General features: G+C 38.2%; 1 protein-coding gene and 1 non-coding gene across 22 annotated transcripts in view; both read right to left on the reverse strand.

The window, feature by feature from the left end:
- The window catches only part of CADPS2 (calcium dependent secretion activator 2), a 547,933-nt gene that overhangs the window by 425,657 nt on the left and 99,197 nt on the right, over positions 1 to 23,079 (reverse strand). The window lies entirely within an intron of this gene.
- Positions 20,329 to 20,514, reverse strand: LOC123607820. Its single transcript, XR_006716949.1, has one exon. It is a non-coding gene; the product is annotated as a U2 spliceosomal RNA (small nuclear RNA).

Here is a 23,079-nt window from a genome sequence, read left to right on the forward strand (position 1 = left end):
TAACTCCTATCTTAAAGAGCTAATTTCCAAACACAGATCCCAGACACTGTAAGAATCTGACAACAGAGAAACAGACCAAATGGATATATCCAGAGAAATGACTCTTAAGCTATGAAAAAGCATGCCTAACTTCATTCATGATAAGTAAAATGCAAATTAGATCTACATGACAGAGGAAGGATTCTGGGAAGATGGTGGAGTGGGAAGCACCAGAAATCTCTCCCACCTAGCCTACAATTGCATTGGCAGTTTCTGTCTGATATAAATATTTTGGAATTCTGGAGTCTACTGAGGGCTTGCAACTTACAGGGGAAGACTTGAATGTAAATTGTGGTTAATTCGGGCCAATTTTAGCTTCTAGCACAGTAGCAGCTGGTCATCCCCCACCCCTCCACTCAGTGGCAGCAAAAAGCAGAAAAAAGCTAACAACCTAAATTTTCATAAATAGAGGGCTAATAAATGCTACATCCAAACAGTGGCAATACTATTTGCTCTATAAAAAGAAAAAAGTTCTCTTCTGTATGGATATGAAAAGATCTGCAAAATATCTTGGGGGAAGGAAGCTAGTTATAGAACAGGGTATAAAAATAAGCCACCACTCCCATTGAAAAGGGGTAAAATTAGAACACGCATGTGAATATATTTCCACACGCAGATGGAAACTAGAGAAGGATGGCTATGGGCACTGGACAGATGGAAAATAAGTAAAAAAGACTTTTCAACCTATACTGCTATATTTATTTTAGATTTTAACTCATAGGACTCTTCACTCAAATTTTAATTTAGATTTAAAATAAGCTATGAGAGCAACTTTCCACATGTTTTAACACAGAACAATTACGATCCATTGCATATAGTTTAGATCTCATCATCCTGCAGGGAGACTGGACAACAGATGACCTGATTTTTCAGTTCTCCTTTCAAGTGAAAGATTTGAACTTGACAGTCCCACTTTTTTTGTTGTTGTTGATTTTTGGGTTTTTTTTGTTTTTTGTTTTTTGTTTTTTTTTTTTTTGTAGTAACATCTCTAGACCAGGAAAAAAAACAACAACAACAAACTCAATAAAACTGTAGCAGTCATCTTATTTAATGTTCTGATCAATGTGTTAAACTTTACAAAATCCCTATGAAGTCATCTCTCAGCCTCCCTTGGAGTCTATTAAAGCTAACACACACCTTCACTGCCTCACAATGAAGCCTATACAAATTTTCAAGAATTGAAATTTGCTTCCCTTCCCTTAGGACTTTCACACAATCCTAGTTCTAGCACCAGGACAAAACAGACTAAACATTACTTTCTTCAACATAGCTGTTCAGGAACTGGAAAACAGGTACTGGCTTATTTGTGAGTCTTTGCCTTTCCAGGATAAAGTCTGCCAGTTCCCCAACATCCTAAAGGTTTCTTCATAAATTAAACATTCAACCACTAAATAGAAGTTTGTTACAGGTAAGTATAAAAAAAGCACATTGGAAGATGTAACATACAAACGGAGCTCATAACAATAGTAATGTCCATCTTAAAAATACTGAGTCAACTGATCATAATTCTCCTAAGACAGTGTGGCAACACAGAAGGGGGGGGACCACTTCCCACATTCTAATCACTCTTAATTCAAACCAAAAACAAATGAACTCTTCTTGGCAGTCACGTCAACTGACTCACATCATGCTTATAAACAAAAATTTCTATAACATTCTTACCTGCATTTCATTAAGCCATGTTTCATCTTGCTAGATTTGGTCTACTATTCCAGTTGATTAATATTTTATTAGAATTCTAATTCCTTCACCCAATGACCAAATAACACTCATAGCTTTATGTCCACTAACATAAGGTGGTATCTGTAGTCTTCAACTGGGGGAGTCATTTTAAGAAACCTTCAGCTGAGGATTAAGCAACAGGAAACCTGTCATTACATGGATTCACCCAAGTTTGACATAATCGATTAACATTCTTCAGGGTAGCTGACTTTATTAGGATTCATCCTACGTTTCAGTTTTGTCCATATACTGCCTTCACAAGAGTATACTTACCAATGAATGCATAACGTTTTTCAAATAGAGAAAACTCTGATGCAAAAATTATCCAGCGGGAATTTTTAGAGAGCTTTTTATATGAAATTAAATTGCAGAAACTAGAACATAAATATCCTTGCAAATATCTAAATACAGCCAAGAGATTAGGCTTATAAACAGAACATTCTGAATACTGACAGCAAAAGCTAAGTTTTACGACTTCTGGCTGGCAGTGATAATTTATCCATAACAACTGCCACAGAAAAAACAATTTTCAAAGTTCAGATATATTTTATGTTTCTTAGGTGTTTTTTTCCTTCATTTTCAAATTAGATTCTAGCATTTTCATTCTAAGTCATGACCAACTGAAGACTTACATCAGCATCTTGACTACAGCAGGAAACCAGCCATTTATGTTAGTTAGGAATTTGGGAATCCAGCAAGCACTGCTGTGCAAAGCCTGTCCTGACCTGTGCTCCCCATCAAGAGCCTTCACACTCATGGTGGAGCTGTGTGACATCCACGTCAAAGTGACCACAGATTCCAAAGCAAAGTGGCAGGTGACTAGTGGGTATGGTACCTCCCCCTCTAGGATTGGAGAATGGGTCATGGTGTATGCATACCTCGAAGAGATACTAACAAATATTTTTCAAGAAAATGAAAGGATTTACTCCAGGCACAGATGGTCTCTGAAATACACAAGCATAGCTTTAATGCCTATTAGTGAGATATACTAAAAGATATTAACAGAAAAAGACTAAAGTAGAGATGCTATTTTCATTTTTCCCTCCCTACCAACATTCTGGCAGTCAAAAAGATCTACACAAAACCATTGGGGCGAGGCGCCTAGGGTGACTCAGTCAGATAAGCATCCCACTCTTGGTTTTCGCTCAGGTCGTGGTCTCGGGTCCTGAGATCCACCGCAGTGTCAGGGTCTGTGCTGGACATGGAGTCTGCATGAGATTTGATCTCCCTGTTCCGCTGCCCCTCCCCCACTTGTATGCACACTCTCTCTCAAAAAAAAAAAAAAAAAAAAAAAAAGAAGACACTATTAGGGCAAAATAATCCACACCTTCCATCTTTCCAAAACCACAAACCTCTCCAGACTGCCTATCAGTAGAAAAACAGAGGGACCGTGGCCAGGTCTCATAAGTTATAAAGCCCATGGAAGGCATTGCTATTAGTTTCCTAGCCAAATAACTTTTCTTGCCCCCTTCTGTAAGCACAGATATTTGGAACAGTGAATACTCCTAGCTAAGACTACAAACAGCTTCATCTAGTATTTCCAAGTTAAGGCTTAAGAGATGTAAGCAAGTGTGTGCAACTTGCAGGAGACCCTAAAAGGTAGCTGAAAAGCCAGTTTTTATCTCTTTCTTTCCTCTTTTCCTACTGACTGGAATTTGAGGTGTTTGCAGTAACTCTCAGATTGGCCCATAAAAGTGGTGGAAGATAGAAAGAGCCTGATGCCCTTTTTGATGTGGAAGAGCCACTGTAACCCTGGACCATCTACACCCCAATTTCCTTTATGTAAAAGAGAAATAAGCCTCTATATACCGATCACTCTTATTTGGAGTTCATTATCAATATAGCAATGAAACAAATCCTAACTGATAGAAATCCCGGTGAGATACCCAACCAGGGTGAAAATGCCATCCCTTGCTGGTAAGGTTATCTTAGTTCTGAAATAGAATATTCATTCAATGTTATTTTATGTAGAAACAAACAAACAAACAACAAAAAACCATCTAGTAAACTTCACCCAATGAACAGTGAAGCCTAGGGTTTAAGTGCCTGATGGAGGCTAAAAATAAAGCTATCTGCCAGACTGAATTCTATTGTCCCACAGTATTGAAAGTGGGTATTAAAAAGCCCCAAATCTGCTTTAAAACATTTTATAATGAAATGTATACAGTCATGAGTAGAAAGAGCAAAATCCCTCTGAATAGACAGGCTGCAGGCTAGTCTTAGCCACTAAGTGAACTACTTCTATCCCCATTCTCACTGGCCTCCTAAGTCAAATTCAAGCCTCAGCAAAATTACATGCCATGATGAGATTGGAGGGTGTAGGGGGATGCTAGTAAATACTGGACCTAGACAAGTTAAATCCATGAATTCCATCAATTTCCTTGTTGCACTAAACACATTCCACATGTGTTTCATTCAATCTTCCTTAGTCTCCTATAAAGTGTTCATCTTCATTTTATACATGAGGAAATTAAGTCCAAACAAGTTAAGCACTTTGCCTAACTTCACATCTGATAAAGGGGCAGGGGAAGAATGTAAACCAGTATCCTGGTCTAAAGCCTATATTCTTCCTAATCACCATACTACTGTTTTTGCTCAGTCACTCTCCACCCCCCCCCCACCCCCAACCAGTTAAGAGGTGTTTATCACTGTCCATTGTGTCACAGACAGCTTGTATGTTTTCTTTTGCTTATTAAAGTCTCCCCACTAGAATAAAATCCACATCGGGATAAGAACATGATGTTAACACATAGAACATGCTTTTTTTTTTTTTTTTTTTTAAGAATGAACAAATGAACAAACATATACCAGCCGCTATGAAACTATTCCTTACCAGGACTGCTACATCCTCCACTCTCAAGCTCACCTACCCCCACAAAAATGTTGGCTTGTCATGCAATCATAACACCTCAAGACTACCTCAATCCATCACAACAGATCAGACAACAGCTTATCAGACAGGTTCACCTACTCATTAACAAGGTTCTACATGACAAACGACAGTAATAAAGATAACAGGCTGCAGTGCCCGACTGCCTTTGTTTCCAGGATCCCCCACAATTTGTAGGCTCTTCAGGTCACTTACCTTCAAGGTCCCCAGTTCCTTATCTACACAATGAGGATGCTAGCAATCTACAATAAGGCTGTTCCCAGTAATGGGGAAAAACTGCTCAACACACATTAAATGCTTTGAACTGTCACCTATTATTTTAGAAATACATGGGGATTTTGTTTCCACAGTGGCAGAGACCAGAGACAAAAACCAATCTTAAGATGGATGCAGATGGACCATTAAAAATAGACTGCCCAGGGGCGCCTGGGTGGCGCAGTCGGTTAAGCGTCCGACTTCAGCCAGGTCACGATCTCGCAGTCCGTGAGTTCGAGCCCCGCGTCAGGCTCTGGGCTGATGGCTCAGAGCCTGGAGCCTGTTTCCGATTCTGTGTCTCCCTCTCTCTCTGCCCCTCCCCCGTTCATGCTCTGTCTCTCTCTGTCCCAAAAATAAATAAACGTTGAAAAAAAAAAAAAAGAAAATTAAAAAAAAAAAAAAAAAAAAAAGACTGCCCAGAGCTATGCTGTCCAGTACCTAACCACACCTGGCCACCAAGCAACTGAAATGTGGCTGGTCCAAGTTGACATGTGGTCCAAGTCTAAAACACATACAAGATTTCAAACAGTACAATAAAAAATATGAAGCATCTCACTAATACTTGCATATCGGTTATATATTGAAAGACATTTTGTATATATAGAATGACTTATTAAAATGACCTTCGTCTGTTTTTAAAGCACCACTGGAAAATTTTAAGTTACTTACACGGCTGCCATTTTAGTTCAATCAGACACACTGGTAGAGAGAAATGTGTGTGATGGTCAGGTGTCCATTGATGACAGATGAACAAGTCCATGCTACATCCTGCCAAATAGCTGTGACCTCACTCACAGCAACGAGACCCCCAGTATGTGGCTTGTGGCAGTCTTAGGGTATGACTGATTCAGAAGAACACAAGAGCCTAAAAGGCAAAAAACTGAAGTATTTGTCTAGTGTTTTTTCACTGTCAAAGAGCAAAGCAGGTATTATTAGTCATATTTTAGATGAGAAAACAGTCTTAAAGGTTAAGGTACATAACCCGTTAGGTCACAGAAGCAAGATCATAACCTAGGTATCCTGAATCCAAGTCTATGAGTTGTATTTTATCCCTACATGCTGCCTATCCCACTGACATGTTGTTTGACTCTAAGTCTCCATTCAGTTTATCTTACCAAAGACAATCAAGTGCACAGTTATTCAATAAGACTTTCATATTCCTGAACATGAATATAGGTTAAGAGAGCCAACTGCCAAATTTTGTTGGTCATTATCTTTCAACAATCTGCTTTAGGACCTTCTTACTCATTAGAGCATCAGTTTCACCCATGATTCAGAAGGAGATGGACCTATGAACACCTTTAATGGTCCCAAATAATAGCAGCTCATCACAAGCAAATGCAAACTAATCGTGAGGATATTTTTTTTTTTTTATCTGCCCACTTGACAGATAGCTGGTAAAATACGGTTTCTCGGTAGGTCTATGGAAGTGTTTTTGGAAGAGATGAAGATTTGATTCAGTACACCGAATAAAGAGATCCACCCTCACCAGTATGAGCAGGTATCATCTGATTCACTGAGAGCCTGAATAGAAACAAGCTGATAAAAGGTGAATTCTCTCTCTTCTTGAGCTGTGACATCCATCTTTTCCTGCTCTTAAACATCACGGCTCCTGGTTCTTGGGCCTTTGGACTCACTGAATATACCAATTTTCCTGGCCCTGCAGCTTACGGAGGGAAGATTATGGGACTTCTCAGCCTTCATAATTGTGTGACCCAATTCCTGTAATAAATCCCATAGATATATATAGATATACTATAGGCTCTACTTCTCTAGAGAACCCTGACTAATATGCCAATTATAATAACAGCCTTAACGATCTGTTGGAATCAAGCAAGTCAGAGATGACTATGAGTATACAAGACTTCCCAAAAGAAATCTTGGAGATGAACTAGGTTAGAAAGGCAGAAAATAGGACGTGTCCAGCACATGTTCAGTCACCTCACCACCTGCAAAGTCAGAAGCAGTCCTGTCTTCCTACAAATAAGTCTAGTAGACCATGTCAAGGGAGATAAGGGGATTGCCCTTTTTAAACAATAGGACTTCCCCTTGACCACCCCTGATAAACATGTAATTAATACCTAGGAATAACTAATACTAATTGACCACTTACCACATAGTAAGCACATTTCTAACCTCTTTACAAGGGTTATTCCAAGCACCCATGAGGTAGGTTCCTTGTGTCAAATATGAAGCTAAGACCCAGATAAGAAAGACCCAACTCACATAATTTGGAGGCAGAGTCAGGTGCATCTGACTAGCACACTCTTAGCCACTGGCTACCCTTTGAGTTTCTCCTTGAGCAAATCATTCTTCATACCAGTGTCAAGATACAAGACCATCAGAGCCTGGCAAAGCCATCACAAGATTTGATCAGCCTGCAAGTTGAGTAAAAGCTCTTTTTTTTTTTTTTTTGGAGAGAGAGCACGAGCAGGGGAGGAGCAGAGAGAGGGAGACACAGAATTTGAAGCAGGCTCCAGGCTCTGAGCTGTCAGCACAGAGCCTGACGCAGGGCTCGAACTCACAGACTGTGAGATCATGCCCTGAGCCGAAGTCGGACATTCAACCAACTGAGCTACCCAGGCGCCCCTTAAAAGCTCTTCTCTTTCCCTCCGTATCATTATCCCACCATGCTTGTTCAACACAGGTTAGTCCACTCTGCCTAGATTTCCTTTCTCCCTTTAGAAAGGAACCCAAACAAAACCTCCAAGAAACCTTCTGTGTACCCTATCATTTGCATAGCATGGTTTTCTCCTCACTAGAGTACATATTCTTTACACAGGGATGTCAGTCATCTATGTATCCCCATTCCCACTAAGTACAGTGTTTGCTGATACAAAGTCATCTACACTGGAAGAAAATCTAGAGTGGAAGAGGAGATCATTATGCACTACACTGCTTTTCTGGGCATGTATCCTGTCACAACCATTGGCAAAGGACACTAGCAGGGCGCCTGGGTGGCTCAGTCGGCTGAGCGTCCGACTTCACTCAGGTCATGATCTCACCATGCATCGGGCTCTGCGCTGACAGCTCAGAGCCTGGGGCCTGCTTCAGATTCTGTGTCTCCCTCCCTCTCTCTGCCCCTCCCCACTCGTGCCACGTCTGTCTCTCAAAAATAAACATTAAAAAAAAAAAAAGACACTAGCAGTGACATAACTGAATGAGGAGTAGGGGACAGTCTTAAAATTCCAGGACTGTGTGTTGTCTAAGTAAGCATGGTCAGACTCAGTGAGGACCTAAGAAATACCAAAGGCTTTCTTTGCTGAGCTGCAGTGTGAGTAGTTCTGTTTTGCAGAGAATATTGTTCTCCGGCAGGAAGAACTCTGTGCCTTGGTACCATCTGGTATTTCATGGCAAAGTTCCGTATGCTGAAGAAACAGAGATTTTATATTCGTCACAAAGAATTTGGACAGACTCTGCTGCAGACAACTGTGTACTTGTCTAAAAGCTTAAACAAGCTGACCAGCTCCAAGCCACACAATGGCCTTTTCCAGGAGCTAATAAGTGCTCTGGGATAGCTGCTTTTAAAAGAAAATAGGATATACATTTGCTTTCCCCAGAAATGTTTGAAGTTTTTGCTTTCTTTCTAAAGCAGATACATCATGGATGAGCAAAGGCTATCTGTTAAAAAAAAAAAAAGGGGGGGGGGAGGAAACTTTCAGCTTGTCATCTTGGTTGACCCATCCCTGACACACCCAGTGGGGCCAACCCCAGTGACAGAATATCCTCTTTAACTCCTTTAATTTGGTAAGAGTGCATTAGACTGAAAGTTACACAAGCTCCAACTCAAAAGGGCCTATTAGACAAAATAGGGGTTTATCATCGCACATCTCAAGACAAGAGGGTTCCAGATCAGTTAACTGAGTCACTCAATGAAGTTATCAAGGGTTTAGTAGGCCTTTTACATCTAGGTATATCCCTCCATGTGCTGGTTTGTCCTCCACCTTCCCTGCCTCCAAAGAAACCCATGTTCACTCTATCAAGGCATCCTCCAAATCACAAAAACTAAACATTAAAGAAAGTGTTTTTACTCTGGCGGGGGGGGGGGGGGGGGGGGGGGGGCGGGTAGAGACAACTTTCCCAGAATCAGCACACCCTTACATGTAGTATTTCTCCCTGCATGTTACTATCCAGTAAGGATTCATGGATCTATTCCTGAAGAAATCCCTGAAGTAAGGGAAGGGGTAGTATCACGATGGACGGATCCAGAGTCAGTCATCCTGAGGATTCAAGAGGAATCCAGTCATTCCCGCACAATGGGGGTCTGATATCTGAATAAATCCAAGGGTCTGGTTAGGTAAGAACTGTAGCTACAGAAGGACTATGATGTAGGCCAACTAGAACTGTCATTCTTCCTGACCTTTCCAAAAAGGAGGCTTGGAATGGAAAGATGCAGAGAAGAGATAAAGCCTTCTATGTTCAAATGCCTGGCTAATTTCCCTAACACATAAAGTCCTAGTGTGTACCTCAAACAGAAATCTTAGCAGCAACTTTAAGAATTTAACCCCTGTTGATAACTGCAAAGATCGCATTACTACTCCTTTAAAGAGAACAATCTACCAGAATTTTAGCCAGCAAAGCATGCTATGCTACCTCAACTTCAGGGCTTAACAAATTTGATAACAAATTTATCAGCAAATTCAAGGATTGGTGAAAATTAAACGGAGTTTAAAAACACACACACACACACACACACACACACACACACACACACAAAATCCCCCCAAAAACCTCTTCAAGATTAGCATTAAAAGAACTGAACACATAGACTGGGATGACATGTGCTTTAGATTTTTAGATTGTAAAAGCAATTTTCAATTCATGTGCGGAATGCTGCTGGTAGATAAAAGTAGATAGTACACTTGTACACAGTGAGGTCAAACCAAACAAAAAACTATGTAACCATTTCCCCACTAAGAAAAAGCAAATGGGGGCACCTGGAGAACTCAGTCGGTTAAGCATCGGACTGTTGCTATTGGCTCAGGTCGTCTGGAGGTTCATGAGATCAAGCTCCACGTGGAGCTCTGCCCTGACAGCACAGTCCTCTCCTTCTGTCTCTGCCCCTCCCCAGCGCGCGCTCGCTCACGCGCTCTCTCTCTCTCTCTCTCTCACACACACACACGGCACACACTCTCTCCCTCTCTCAAAATAAAGCATTAAAAAAAAAAAAGCAAATAGTTTATTCTGTCAACTACAAAGCTAGTTTTCAAGTAACTAAAAACAAGAAAATAAGGGATCTTAAAATAAAAACTGCTTCTAGAGCTAATTTAGTTGAACGGCCACTTTTGGCTATGCTGTTGAGTCTAAGCATATAGCATGTCCTCCTTTCATACCAGTGTGCTTCTAGGTAAGGCTGCCAAATATAGGATGTCCCAATAAATTTGAATTTCAGATAAGCAATGGGTAATGATAAAATACTTATGTTAAACACGTATTTAGGGTAGTTTTTAGAAGTATGTCCTATGAAATACCTGGGATACTTATGTCAAATGTTATTCACAGTTTACCTAAAATTCCAGTGTCCCTGGGTATCCTATAGTTGTATTTGTATTCTACCTTCTAACTCACTGAGGCTTTGATAACATCTTCCCTTTGTTCTTTGGATTGCCTTGTATTCCTCTGCCTCTTAGGACCTGACAATGTGTCACTGTAACTGTCACCTCCAACTTCTTTATCTTTTCAGTGCTATCTGAAAAGAAAGCTCACAAGGAAATCTTTACAACACAACTCAATATGTTGTGCAAGATGAAAACTGGACAAATAGAGGAGACACCACTAAGAGGCATGTGTGATTGTTTTTAAACCATGAAAAACTGGGGAGTTTCTGAAACCTGGCTCATCACAATCTTTGAAAGCTTTTTCAGAAATACAGATACTGAAGACCTACTATTTCAACTTCTGAATACAGGGACCTGGAAAGCTACTCTAAATTCCTGAGGGTCTGATGTTCAGCTAGGTTAGAGGATTATTGGATCTGGTACCCATGAGTTAAGACATCTAACTAACTAAAACAAATGTACGGAGGCATCAGTGGATTAAGGTTTATTTATACAACATACTGCTTAGATTTAACTCGTAAAATTGTATTTTTCAACTAAAAAAATGGAAAAACAGACATGCAAGATACACAGGGTAGGACTACAAGCAACTTTTAGATTTTTATTCATGACCAAAAAAAAAAATATGTTTATCTTCTGGTTAGTGTAATTATGAGTCCTAGTTTAAGATACAGGAACTTAAGTTGTACATCTTGTCTGCTTGGAAAGCATCTAACACACAAATGCTTATAAATAAAGCAAATTTCTCATGAGAAATAATACAGAATATAATTTTGCAGAGCATGGGGAATTAACATACAGAACCTAAGGTTTAGCCATGCATTCTACTGAGGTAGAAGGCTGAGCATACATAGTGTGGTAGAAATTAGGGTCACCTGGGTGGCTCAGTTAAGCATCCTACTCTTAGTTTTGGCTCAGGTCATGATCTCCTGGTTTGTGAGTTTGAGTCCTGCTTTGGGTTCCACACTGAGAGTGCAGAGCCTGCTTGGGATTCGATCTCACCCTCTCTCTCTGTCCATCACCCACTTGTATTCTCTCTCAAAATATACCTTAAAAAAATCTAAAGCATGCTCTCCTTCACACAATGCCCAGGAAAGTTAGCCTTCACATACAATCTAACCTTAACCTGCCTGAATCTTAAAGAAGGTGGCTTCATATACCAAGTCTACATGTTTAAAAAAGCAAAAAAAAAAAAAAAAAAAACAAAAAAAAAACAAAAAAACCCAGAATGCCATATTGTAAAAAATTAAAGCAATTCAAAAGGGGCGCCTGGGTGGCGCAGTCGGTTAGGCGTCCGACTTCAGCCAGGTCACGATCTCGCGGTCCGTGAGTTTGAGCCCCGCGTCGGGCTCTGGGCTGATGGCTCAGAGCCTGGAGCCTGTTTCTGATTCTGTGTCTCCCTCTCTCTCTGCCCCTCCCCCGTTCATGCTCTGTCTCTCTCTGTCCCAAAAATGAATAAACGTTGAAAAAAAAAATTTTTTTAATAAAAAAAAAAAAAAAAAAAAAAAGCAATTCAAATCAACATGGAAAGACTCTGGCCACACAAACCGAACCTCCAAATACAACCAAACCACCACAGGAATGGAGAAGGGTCACTGCATAGTATCACTCACTGGTACCCAGATGTCAAGTATCCCCACAGAATGCATTGGTCTCAAGAGAAAACCTATCCTATACCAAATGCATATACATAAAGATTCCTCAAGAGTGAAGTAACCATGCAATTCAGGACACAGAATTTGCATTTTGGTCCTAGAACTGTCTATTGGGGTGCCTTTGGCTCTACTCCATCTCCTGCCCACACAAAGACCTAGAGCCAAGCCAACTAGAAGAGTCCTTATTTACTCTTTGTTAATGTTTAAGACTATTATCAGTTCCATTTTGCAGGAGAAAATTTAGATTCACAAAACAGATGTCCAAGAAAACTCAAGACAACTCAAAAGGGATTCAAGATGCTAAAAACCGAAAGATAATCTAGGATGTGAATATATAGAACAGAAAAGTTAAATATTTTGTGCTAAAGCACATCTGAATTTTTTTCATATTGGAAGACATTCCAGTGTTTCTGTTTAATGTTTCTCACAAAAAATTCTATGAACAAACCCTACTTATCCCATAAAATATCTATTGACATTGCTAAATTACAATACCACCTAAATTACTTTTGTAGCAAAGAATACCACATTCTCATGCTTTCTGAAGTCCCGAGTATTATAAATAATTGAAGTGTTCCTGGGTATCACTGCAAAACTTGGCTACAATGACAGAATTATAAATATCAATAATTAATATACATTAACAGTTAAGCATGAAATTTAGTGCCACTGTAATTAGGATACTGCAAAGAATTATATAAAGCACCTAAATTGAAAAAACACTGGGTAAATTTTACACAACTCAAAAGGCTTCCATGTGACGGATTTGTGATTTGTCACATCTTCCGAAACATTACTCACATATCCCACCTCTGCCCACCAAAATGTCTGGCATTCTATAATGACTAACTCTCTGGGTTATAGTATTGTTTCCAGAACCTCTGCCTTGTTAAAAATTCCTATAGTAGGTGAGTATCTAAACCTATTAGCTCTTTAAAGTGCATGGCAGCTTAGCATTAGCTCACTAAGCCAGCAGCCTTCTCCTAAAAGACAGGGCACCAATGATTTTCCCTCCTGATTAGGAAATGAGTCAGCAGAGGAAAAAGAAAGCAAGCAGATAGAAGGCTGTGGGAAGGAAGCAGATCAACAGAGAATAAGATACTGAGATTGGAACTTCTACTCCCCAAAAGGGAGTCATCCCAAGAAAGTGCTCAATGGACGTTCTGGTAGATTACTTTGTCACCAGTCCTCAGGTAAAAGATTACTTGTGACTGCAAACCTAGAAATTAGTCTCTTATTAATACACATCTTTAATATACATCTTAAAAGCACATTTTTTAAAAATAAAATCTGATAGGGTATAACTAAATCAAAGAGAACTTTCCCAGGAAGGAGATGCACTTTATGCTACATACACATAAAGCAGAGAAACTCATTCTCATGTTATTCTCTGTTTAAGCCAAAAGCCATACACATCACTTCTCAATTACTACACTGCCCTACAATTTTCTAAATGCAAATAGGAAACTTTAAAGCAATAAGTGCCTCAACTTCTATTTAGAAAGGTTGTTAGTATTTAAGGTTTCCTCAAATATTCATTTCAACAAATATACGAGAACCTGTCCCATACCAAGTACTGCAGTGACAATGGGGGACAAAAAAAAGTCTACCTTCAGTGAGTTTAGTTAGTATTTGGGTGAAAATACATCCTCATTTTCCAATATTTTGTAAAATAAACTATGATACTTTGAAATTGAGTTGTGATTGAAGAAAGGAAGTTTCTTCCTTCCTGTGATCTTGGTTTGTAAAAGAGTACACTTTAGCTAACAGCTATGGCTGCCAAACATAGGACTGACTCCACTGTGTATGCGTTAACACGCCAATGCATAAGCGTACTTGCAGAGCGTACACATATACTCCCCCTACCCACCCACTGGCAGTAGCGGGGCGGGGGGGAGGGGCTGTTAACAAGCTCTACAGAACAGAGCTTCCTGAGGGCTGCAGGTCACCAAAAGAATTAACCTCTTCAAAGTACTATTCAAAAAGCTTTAATCAGTTGAATCCTATTTGAACATAATTTGCATGGCTCCTTCCATAAACCTTCTTGGTTAGGTCATGGTCACTTTGACAAATAAGGCTTGATGCAGAGCACTCCACACTAACAAGCAGCAGCATAAGGTCCCTACAAACTGCACCCCCCGACCTCCAGCTGAATCACAGGATAATTGTCCTCGCAGTCCCTTTATAACCCAAGGAGTTTTGTTTAGCACCCACATGTAAAACGTTTAGCGTTCCCTCCATTTAATTTGCTTCTCTGTGTTTCATAATTTTTCCTACTAACACAAAGTGGAACTGCTTATCACTACTACCACAACTACTATTGTTTTTCTGTGAACTGGATCAACTATTCCTAAGTTTATCTACTGTCGTTTTTAATACTTAACCAAAGTCTGCCCCTTGAAGGAATTCTATGATTTGGAAAGAAGTTTGCTTCTCAATTCATGCAATTTAATTAAAAGGATTAAGGGCCTTTAGAGCTTCTGAACAGATATTTTTTTTTAATTTTTTATTTTATGAACATCTATGTAAATTTCTAAGTTTTAATTGTTGAATATTACAGGATATCTGTATCTCAGTATTTCCTAAAACTATTTTTAAATTTTTGAGTAGTCTAACAATCTTAAAACAGGCAACCTTAGAGTTTTTTTGGATCAAGCTTCCAAATTCGTAATAGCTCATAGTCTCCTTTAAAACTTTCATCTGAATAGTTTTTACAGATCTCTTTCCACTAAAATACATTTTTTTTCCTTTTTAATTTAGAACACCCTCAGATAATAGTGATAAGAAGGTCTGACACTAGGCAGTATGAAGATTATACCAGATCAGGATTTGTATATTCCAGTAATTCTTTTCTGCAGTCTAAATGTCTTATTTCATCACATTTATCAAGTTCAGCAAAGGTATTACACAAAAACCATGCTCATACCTTCCCATAATATATTCATAAATAAGTGATGAATTTTAAGAAATTTTATTAGCGCTGTTACAAATGTATCATGCTGAACTCAAGAACTCAAGGTCATGCAATTAAACGCTAACGCCAAAACATCTCACCTAAACCAGGACATGGCTTATTTCAACAGTTACATATTATCAACATTAGATTGTATAAGGGACCAAAAGGTGTCAGCTGTCCAAATTCTTACAGATAAAGAGGTCAGATGACAGACAATACTAATTCCAAACATTACTAAATCAAAAATTTAATTTTCATTACATATTAATGAATCTGCAGCTATTAAAATGGTCTTTAAAAAAAAAATAAAATAAAAAAACAAAAAAAAACTAAAATTCCAGAGAAGTCATGCTTAGAACAACACTGTTTTGCAGAGAAATACCCAAACTACTAGGAATGAAATATCCTCTATGGCAGAAGAAAAATCAAGAAACAAATAAGACATTATATAAACAAGGCCTATGTGTAGGCTCTGCACTGACAGGAATATGTAAAGGCTTTGACATCAAGAGTTGATTCTGAAAATATTGCAATGTAATGACCATGTCATTTTTCTTCCAAAGACCCTTCCTATAGAAGTCTGCCTGGTTTCTATACTAAACTATGTTAACCAAATGGTGAATATAATCCAAGTGGCTACCGTCCCATCTGCTTCCAGCTTTTATGTGAGGCAACAGGAAGATCAGACCATCATTTGTTATTTGTTTCCTATCACAGCATCCTGATGGCACAGGAAAGCGTATCTAAAGAGGAAATTAAAAAGTGATTTTCTTTTTTTTTTTTTTTTTTTTTAAGAAAACTGTAATGCTTTACACTCACCTTGCAGATTTGTTGGATACTTACTGGCCAGCTTCAAAAAGTGGCAGACACTGGAGCCCCAGAATGAACTAATCGAAAATTACAAGGACTGGATGAATATACGTGAACATGTACTGACAAAGCTTATAGACTGAAAACAATTCAACTTCAAAAGTGAGGCTAAGACAAGTCACTAGCACAGCTTAGTTGGTGTTATTTGTATCCTCATACTGTAGGACATCAACAATGCGTGAAGAATAAAATCATTCTGAAAGTCCTGATAGGAGAAAGTTCAATTTGAAAAGCACTTATATTTACAAAAGTATACCTACCACACCTGTTAAGGAAGAGATGCTACATTTGAAGAATACTTATACCCTCAGTAATCAAATTTCCAGATACTCAGAGGTTTTCCCAGGTCATAATCATTCTTCGTAACAAAAAAATGTCCTGAACCATTCATCAAACCAATACAGATATCCTAATACCCTCGAGTTTGCATCCCACATTGCAGTATGCAGTACTGCTAATCCTGTACCACTCCAGAGGGGCATCTTTTATGTTGAATGAACATGAATGGTACTTCCTAAAATTCTGCTAAAAAGGCAGCCCTTGGCCATACATATAATGACCACTGTAGTGTATTCCAACACATAAGTGAGAAAGCTGTGAAATATGGCCAAAAGGCAATGTTTTAAAAACACTGCTGACCAAGCTTCTGTTACCACAAGTTGGGCGTATTTTTCAAAGTGCTCCGTACTACAATAGACTTGGCATCCCGAGACCTTTACGTGGCGACACAGAGAATGGTAAGGTCTTTGGTTGAGACACACTCAACCAAACTCAAAATCCTAGTTCCTGCTCTAGATGCTTTGTAGTCACTTAGGGTATGGAAGCAGTCCAGACATTCATGTACTGAACACTTGGCTGGAATCTGAAAACCTGAACAATCCTCTTTTATAAGACTCCTGCTTAGATTCAATCTTGAGCTGAATTATAAAACAAAAATTACATACTTGAAGATTAAAGAAAAATTATAAATTTATTTATTTTAGGCCAAAAAAAGGAAGTGGTCATTACCCATTTGATACTATTATATAGAGTTAATTTTAAGATAAAATTATAAAAACCTTGTCTAGATCAAACTCCTGGCTGTCTTCCTAAATATAGCCACATAGTTCAAAGAAAAAATTAACATCAGTAAAAGCATAAGATAACCATACAAATATAGCTAGGATTTCCAAAATTATTATATTCTTCCTACATAAAATGCTATTTAAAAAACTAACAACACTTGGACAGGAACATTCACAACCTAATACTTTCTTAGTAGACAGACATCAAGTCTATTGGAAGCAAATGCAACAAACAAGCTTGCTTCCCTTTATGCTTTGTAAAAAACCTCTTTGCAGTTTTTAGATCCTGGATTAAATTATAATTACATATATGCACTACCACCCATGCCTATGAAACTGAGTTCCTTTCAGTTGCAAATTGCCAACAAATTAAGACAACCATCAGAAACAAGGAGGCCCACTCATCACTTTTATTCAACACAATATTGGAAATTCTAGCCACATAATTTAGGCAAGAAAAAAAGGGGGGGGGCATCCTAATTGGGTAGAAAACTGTCACAAGTTGCAGATGACATGATACTATGTATAGAAAACTCTAAAGAATCCACCAAAATAGTATTAGAATTCAGTGAAGTTGCAGGATACAAATATGAATTTGTTGTATTTCTATACGCTAAAAGCAGTAAGATTTTTTTTAAATCCCATTTACAATTGCATCAATAAGAATACCCAGAAATAAATTTAACCAAGGAAGTGAAAAGTCCTGTATTCTGAAAATTCTAAGACAATGATGAAACAAACTGAAGACGACACAAATAAATAGATGTACTGTGCTAAGGAATTGGAACAACATTGTTAGAATGTTCAAACTACTCAAAGCCATCTACAGATTCAAAATAATCACCATCAAAAACACAAAAACAAAAACAAAAAAAAAACAAAACAAAAAAAAACCCAAGGGTATTTTATACCAAACTAGAGTAATTCAAAAATTCACATGGAACCACAAAAGACTGCAAATAGCCAAAGCAATCTTAAGAAGAAGGAAGCTGGAGTATCATACTCCTTGATTTCAAACTATGTTACAAAGCTATAGTTATCAATACAGTCAGGCATGGTCACCAAAACAGACACAGCCCAGAAATAAACCCAAATTTATATGGTTAATTTAGCTATGATCAAGGCGGCAACAACACAATGGGAAAAAGACAATCTTCAATAAATGATGTTGGGAAAACTGTTGGCAAAACTACATGCAATAGAATGAAACCAGACCATTTTATTATACCACATAGAAAAATAAAAAGTGGATTAAAAAATTAAAGACCTAAAACCATAACATTTCCAAAAAAAAAAAAAAAAAAGCAATAGCTTTTTGACATTGGTCTTAGTAATTTTTTTTTAATAGATCTCAGGTAAGGGCAACAGAAAACCATGATAGTATCAAATTGAAAAGCTTTTTTACACAGCAAAGGGAACCATCAATAAAATGAAAGGGCAACCTACTTAATGGGAAAAGATACCTGCAAATAATACAGCAGATAAGGGACTGAATTTCAAAATGTATAAAGAACTCAATAACTCAATAACAAAAAAATAATCGGATTAAAAATGAGCAGAGGAACATTTTTCCAAAGACATAATACGGGTGGCCAATAGACACATGAAAAGATATTCAACATCACTAATCATCAGGGAAATGTAAATCCAGACCACAAGAAGATACTCCCTTCACACCAGTCAGAATGACTAGGATAAAAAAATATGAGAAATAACAAGCATAGAGGAGAATATGGAGGAAAAGGGAACACTTATGCACTGGGGGGTGAAGATGTAAACTGGTACAGCCACTGTGAAAAACAGTAGAGAGGTTCCTCAAAACAATAAAAATAGAATGACCATATGACCCAGCAACTCCACTTCCAGGTATTTATCTGACGAAAATGAAAACACTAATTCAAAAAGATACATATACCCCTACGTTCACTGTAGCACTGTTTATGATAGCCAAGAAGATATGGACGCAACCTGTCCACTGATTGATGGAGAGTATGTTGTATATATACACAATATTAGTCATAAAAAAAATAAAATCTTGATGTTTGTGACGATGTGAATGGACTTAGAGGGTACGATGCTAAGTGGAGTTAAGTCAGAAACAAACACCACTTTCACTTGTAGGTGGAATCTTAAACCACCACCACCAACAGAAACAGACTCATAGATTCAGAGATCCAGTAGGCCCCCAGGGAAGCGGGGGGGCCAGGGGGAAAGGGGTGAAGATTAAGAGGTACAAACTTCTAGTTATAAAATAAGTTGCAGGGATGAAATGTACAGCAGAGGGACTACAGTCCACAACACTAATAACTTTGGATGGGAACAGACAGTAACTGGACCAGTCATGGTGATCCATCTCAAAATGTGTAAAAATATTGAACCACTCTCTTGTACACCTGAAACTAGTAATGTTGTATGTCAATTATAATTCAACAGCAGGAAAGAAAATTGTCAGACCTTATTGTTATATTCCTTATAGGTTCTCAACATCATTTCTTGTTTTGGTATTGTACACTCAACCCCAGCACAGCAAGAAAATGGTCAGGCCGCAAATAAACCAAACTTTTCACTGTATTTTACTTAAACCTCTAAAATCTTTGATCATTCCCATTAAGACTCTTACGAACATTTTCATACACACTATAATGACCACAGAGATGAAGCGAAGCAAATGCAATCTTGCTCCTTATTTTGAAAGACTCTACTGGATTTAAAGCACAAGGAATGTATAAAGTAACTATTTTGAGACTGGTATCAAGTGCCTGATTTTGGTATAAACAACATAAATTTTAGTACCTATGCTTCTTGAAAGATGTCCTATTCAACAAATACTAAGTTGTTGCCACTTTTTAAACGGGCACACATCAAATCATCTGTATCACTCAAAATTATATGAAATCAGTCAGACTCGCAGGGATGCGGGGGCAAAAGCTACTCAAATCCGAAGGAAGATGGGATTTGCATATGTTTACTGACCTTTCCCTAAGCAGTCTTCAGAGCTAATGCTAAACCACCTTTCGGAATTAGAACTAAGTTCATTCAATTATTTCTTCTCTTGCCATGAAAACCTTTGGCATTAAAAAAAGTGATAGCTATAAACCATCAGTGTTTCTTAATCTTTATCAGCAAAGTTCAAGGGGAAAATGACTAGGATAAGAAAGCACTAAGCTTAACACACTCAAAGAGTGCATTTGTTTAGAAAGGAAAATTTTACTTAGCATAAGCTAAAAATAGTGATTAAGGGCTTTCTTATTTCAGGGAAAAGAAAAAAATTAAAGCCCTTAAAGGAAAAAGAAGAGGCCAAGGAATCCATGTAGTTTCAGAGCAGTAAACTGTATTTTTATGGAGCTACTGAATAGGACAAAAAATTTACTATTTCCTCACTAAATATTCAGTCTCAGGAATTATTGCCAAAATGAGTAAGATTATTATGCCTTTCTCTGATTTTTTTTAATTGAAAAAAGCATATACTCTGCACTTGATCTTAGCCAAAAGGCTGAGAAGCGATTGAAAAAAGCATATACTCTGAAGAGGGATGAAGCAGATGTGAGTGGACAAAAAGGATTAAAGACACAAGACAAAGGATGAATTGAAATGCAAGGTTAAAGAAGGAATAAACTCCATTTTCATAAAGTTACATTTCTGATTTTTCAAAAGTACATAGAAAAAAAATACTACCTTGGTACATTTCACCATGCATATCACCTTGTAATAAAACACGGTAGGGGTAGTGTTTCTGAATTCGGATTACGAATCAAAGCACATCACTGTAATAAATAGATGAGGAATCAGAAGGGCTCAGACTCACCAAAAACTAAGACAATGGAACAAAGGCTTTAAAAATTGAGGAAAATGGACTGAAAATTCTTTACCTAGTCCAACTATTAATTGAACACGTGAATAAAAAGTGTTTTACAAAATTCAATAAGTATTCCTCCCGCGCACGACCATCTCTCAGGAAGTTACTGGAGGATGTGCTTCATCAAAATGAGATGTCCTCCCAAGAAAGAGAACATCCTCCTAGGAAACTGAAGCTTCAACTAAGGAGCCAAGCAAACTGAACTCTCAAGATGGCTGAGATTTTAGGATGAGAAGTATGTATCAACCAAGGACAACCCTGTCCAAATTGGAACACTGTGACTCCAAAGGCAAATTTGTGGGTTTTTTTTTTTTAATGTTTATTTACTGAGCGAGAACTTGCACAAAAGCAGGGGTGGGGCAGAGAAAGAGGGAAAGAGACTCCCCAACAGGCTCTGGGCTGTCAGGAGAGGGGCCTCAACGTCATGAACCAGGAGATCATACCCTGAGCCAAAATGAAGAGTCAGAGGCTTAACCCACTGAGCCACCCAAGAGACCCTTAAAAGGCAGATTTGTTAAGGGCTGTCACCACAGTGTGCATTGCTATTGTACCTTTTTTTTTTTTTTTTTTTAACTTGATGACACTATTAGAGAACATGTTTGGCCCAAGCAAGTGAAAGACCAAGAAAGTGATCTTGGTAAGAGAGAAAAGGATTCAAAAGAAGAAGGGAATAGGAGAACCCCTGCAGTACACAAAAATCCTTCATGGATGCCCAGCGCTTCAGAAGAATAGCTAAAGAACCTGGAGTGCCAGAGCCATCTGCCAAAAAAGGAACCAAGAGGCCCCAGAAAGCAACACCCCTGAATTAACTCCACCCAGGAAGCCAGAAGCAGCACATGTATGCTCTCTCAAGACTGAGAAAGCCAAACTTAGCTGGTGGTTACTGATCCAAATTCTGAACCAACTCAAAGGGCAAAAGTCCTCTTCAAAGTGAGATTACACACAAAAACTGAATTTCTGGATAACAGTAAGGAAGGAGGAAAAAGGGAAGGAGGGAAGATTTACTAAACTGGGCAATGACAGCTACAGCTGAGAAGTGATGAACTCTTGAGTTGTCCACAATTTTCACCATGCCCTGTTGTGTATTAATTGGTTTGTTCCCCATTTTAATTTCCTGATTACATGCGTAGGTCATTGAACAAACCAGTTCAGGAAAATGTATAGGACAAGAGCAAGAAAGGAAGAACAGTCAAAATAGGACTTCCCTACTGTCTTTTAGAAGAGTAACACTCATATGCACACATGGGCAAAGCAAGCAATAAAAGGCTTCCACCAAGCTGTGCTTAAATAGGGGATCATCTGTATCCTGACAATCACTGGTGATTTAATCAAAGCATACCTTTACTACCTGTGCCTTAACTAGCCAGAGAAGTTTCAACATAGAACATACAACATGTGGAAAAAATCAGCTACCAACTGATTTAACAAGCTCACTACACGTGAATTCTAGAAGGTCACCAAAGCTGTTTGGTTAAGTGTGTATTTAATGATTAGATGTCAATTTTAATTTTGATGTGTGTGTATTCTTTTTTAAATACAGATTTAAAACTCCTATCCTTTTAAACATCTTATTCCCTTTTTTGCAAAAATAATTGCTCTTCTCCTTTTGGTCCTAACTTTCTAACTGTATTTAGTTCCTAAGACAGGCATATGATGACTACATCAAGGTATGTGATTTCTTCTTCAACCCAACTAATAGACTTCAGGTTTGTTTTTTTTTTTTTAATCTAGTACACCAAAGCTCTGTGGGCTTCTACACTGTCATATGAATATCCATAATACGGTCTTTAAAAGGAATATCCAGGATAACAGCAAAGGAAATTTGCACAAAACCTAAAAGGCAGCCCACCTCGCAACCAGTCTACATGGTCAATAGAGATCACCACAGAGATGGGACCACCAAAAATCAGAGAAGAGATTTTCTTTCCTTAACATGACCAACTTATGGAGGGCTGCATAGAAAGTCTTTTGGATAGAGTGGGGAAAAGTATAATTGGTAGTTGTAACTAAGCAAGTAAGTCATCATTAGTTTCAAGAAAAACAAAATGAAGAAAATATCATCACACTGCATAATTCCCAGTTGTGAATAATACTGCATATGCAAAATATTAAATAGTGATAGAAGAAAAAAGATTAATACAACCCTATATGAGTAAGGAGAGGGAAGGGAAGGAAAGGGGATAGAGGGTTAACAGCACTAAATCCTAAGCCATA

This window comes from Leopardus geoffroyi, chromosome A2, assembly GCF_018350155.1.
Source record: "Leopardus geoffroyi isolate Oge1 chromosome A2, O.geoffroyi_Oge1_pat1.0, whole genome shotgun sequence".
Lineage (NCBI taxonomy): Eukaryota > Metazoa > Chordata > Mammalia > Carnivora > Felidae > Leopardus > Leopardus geoffroyi.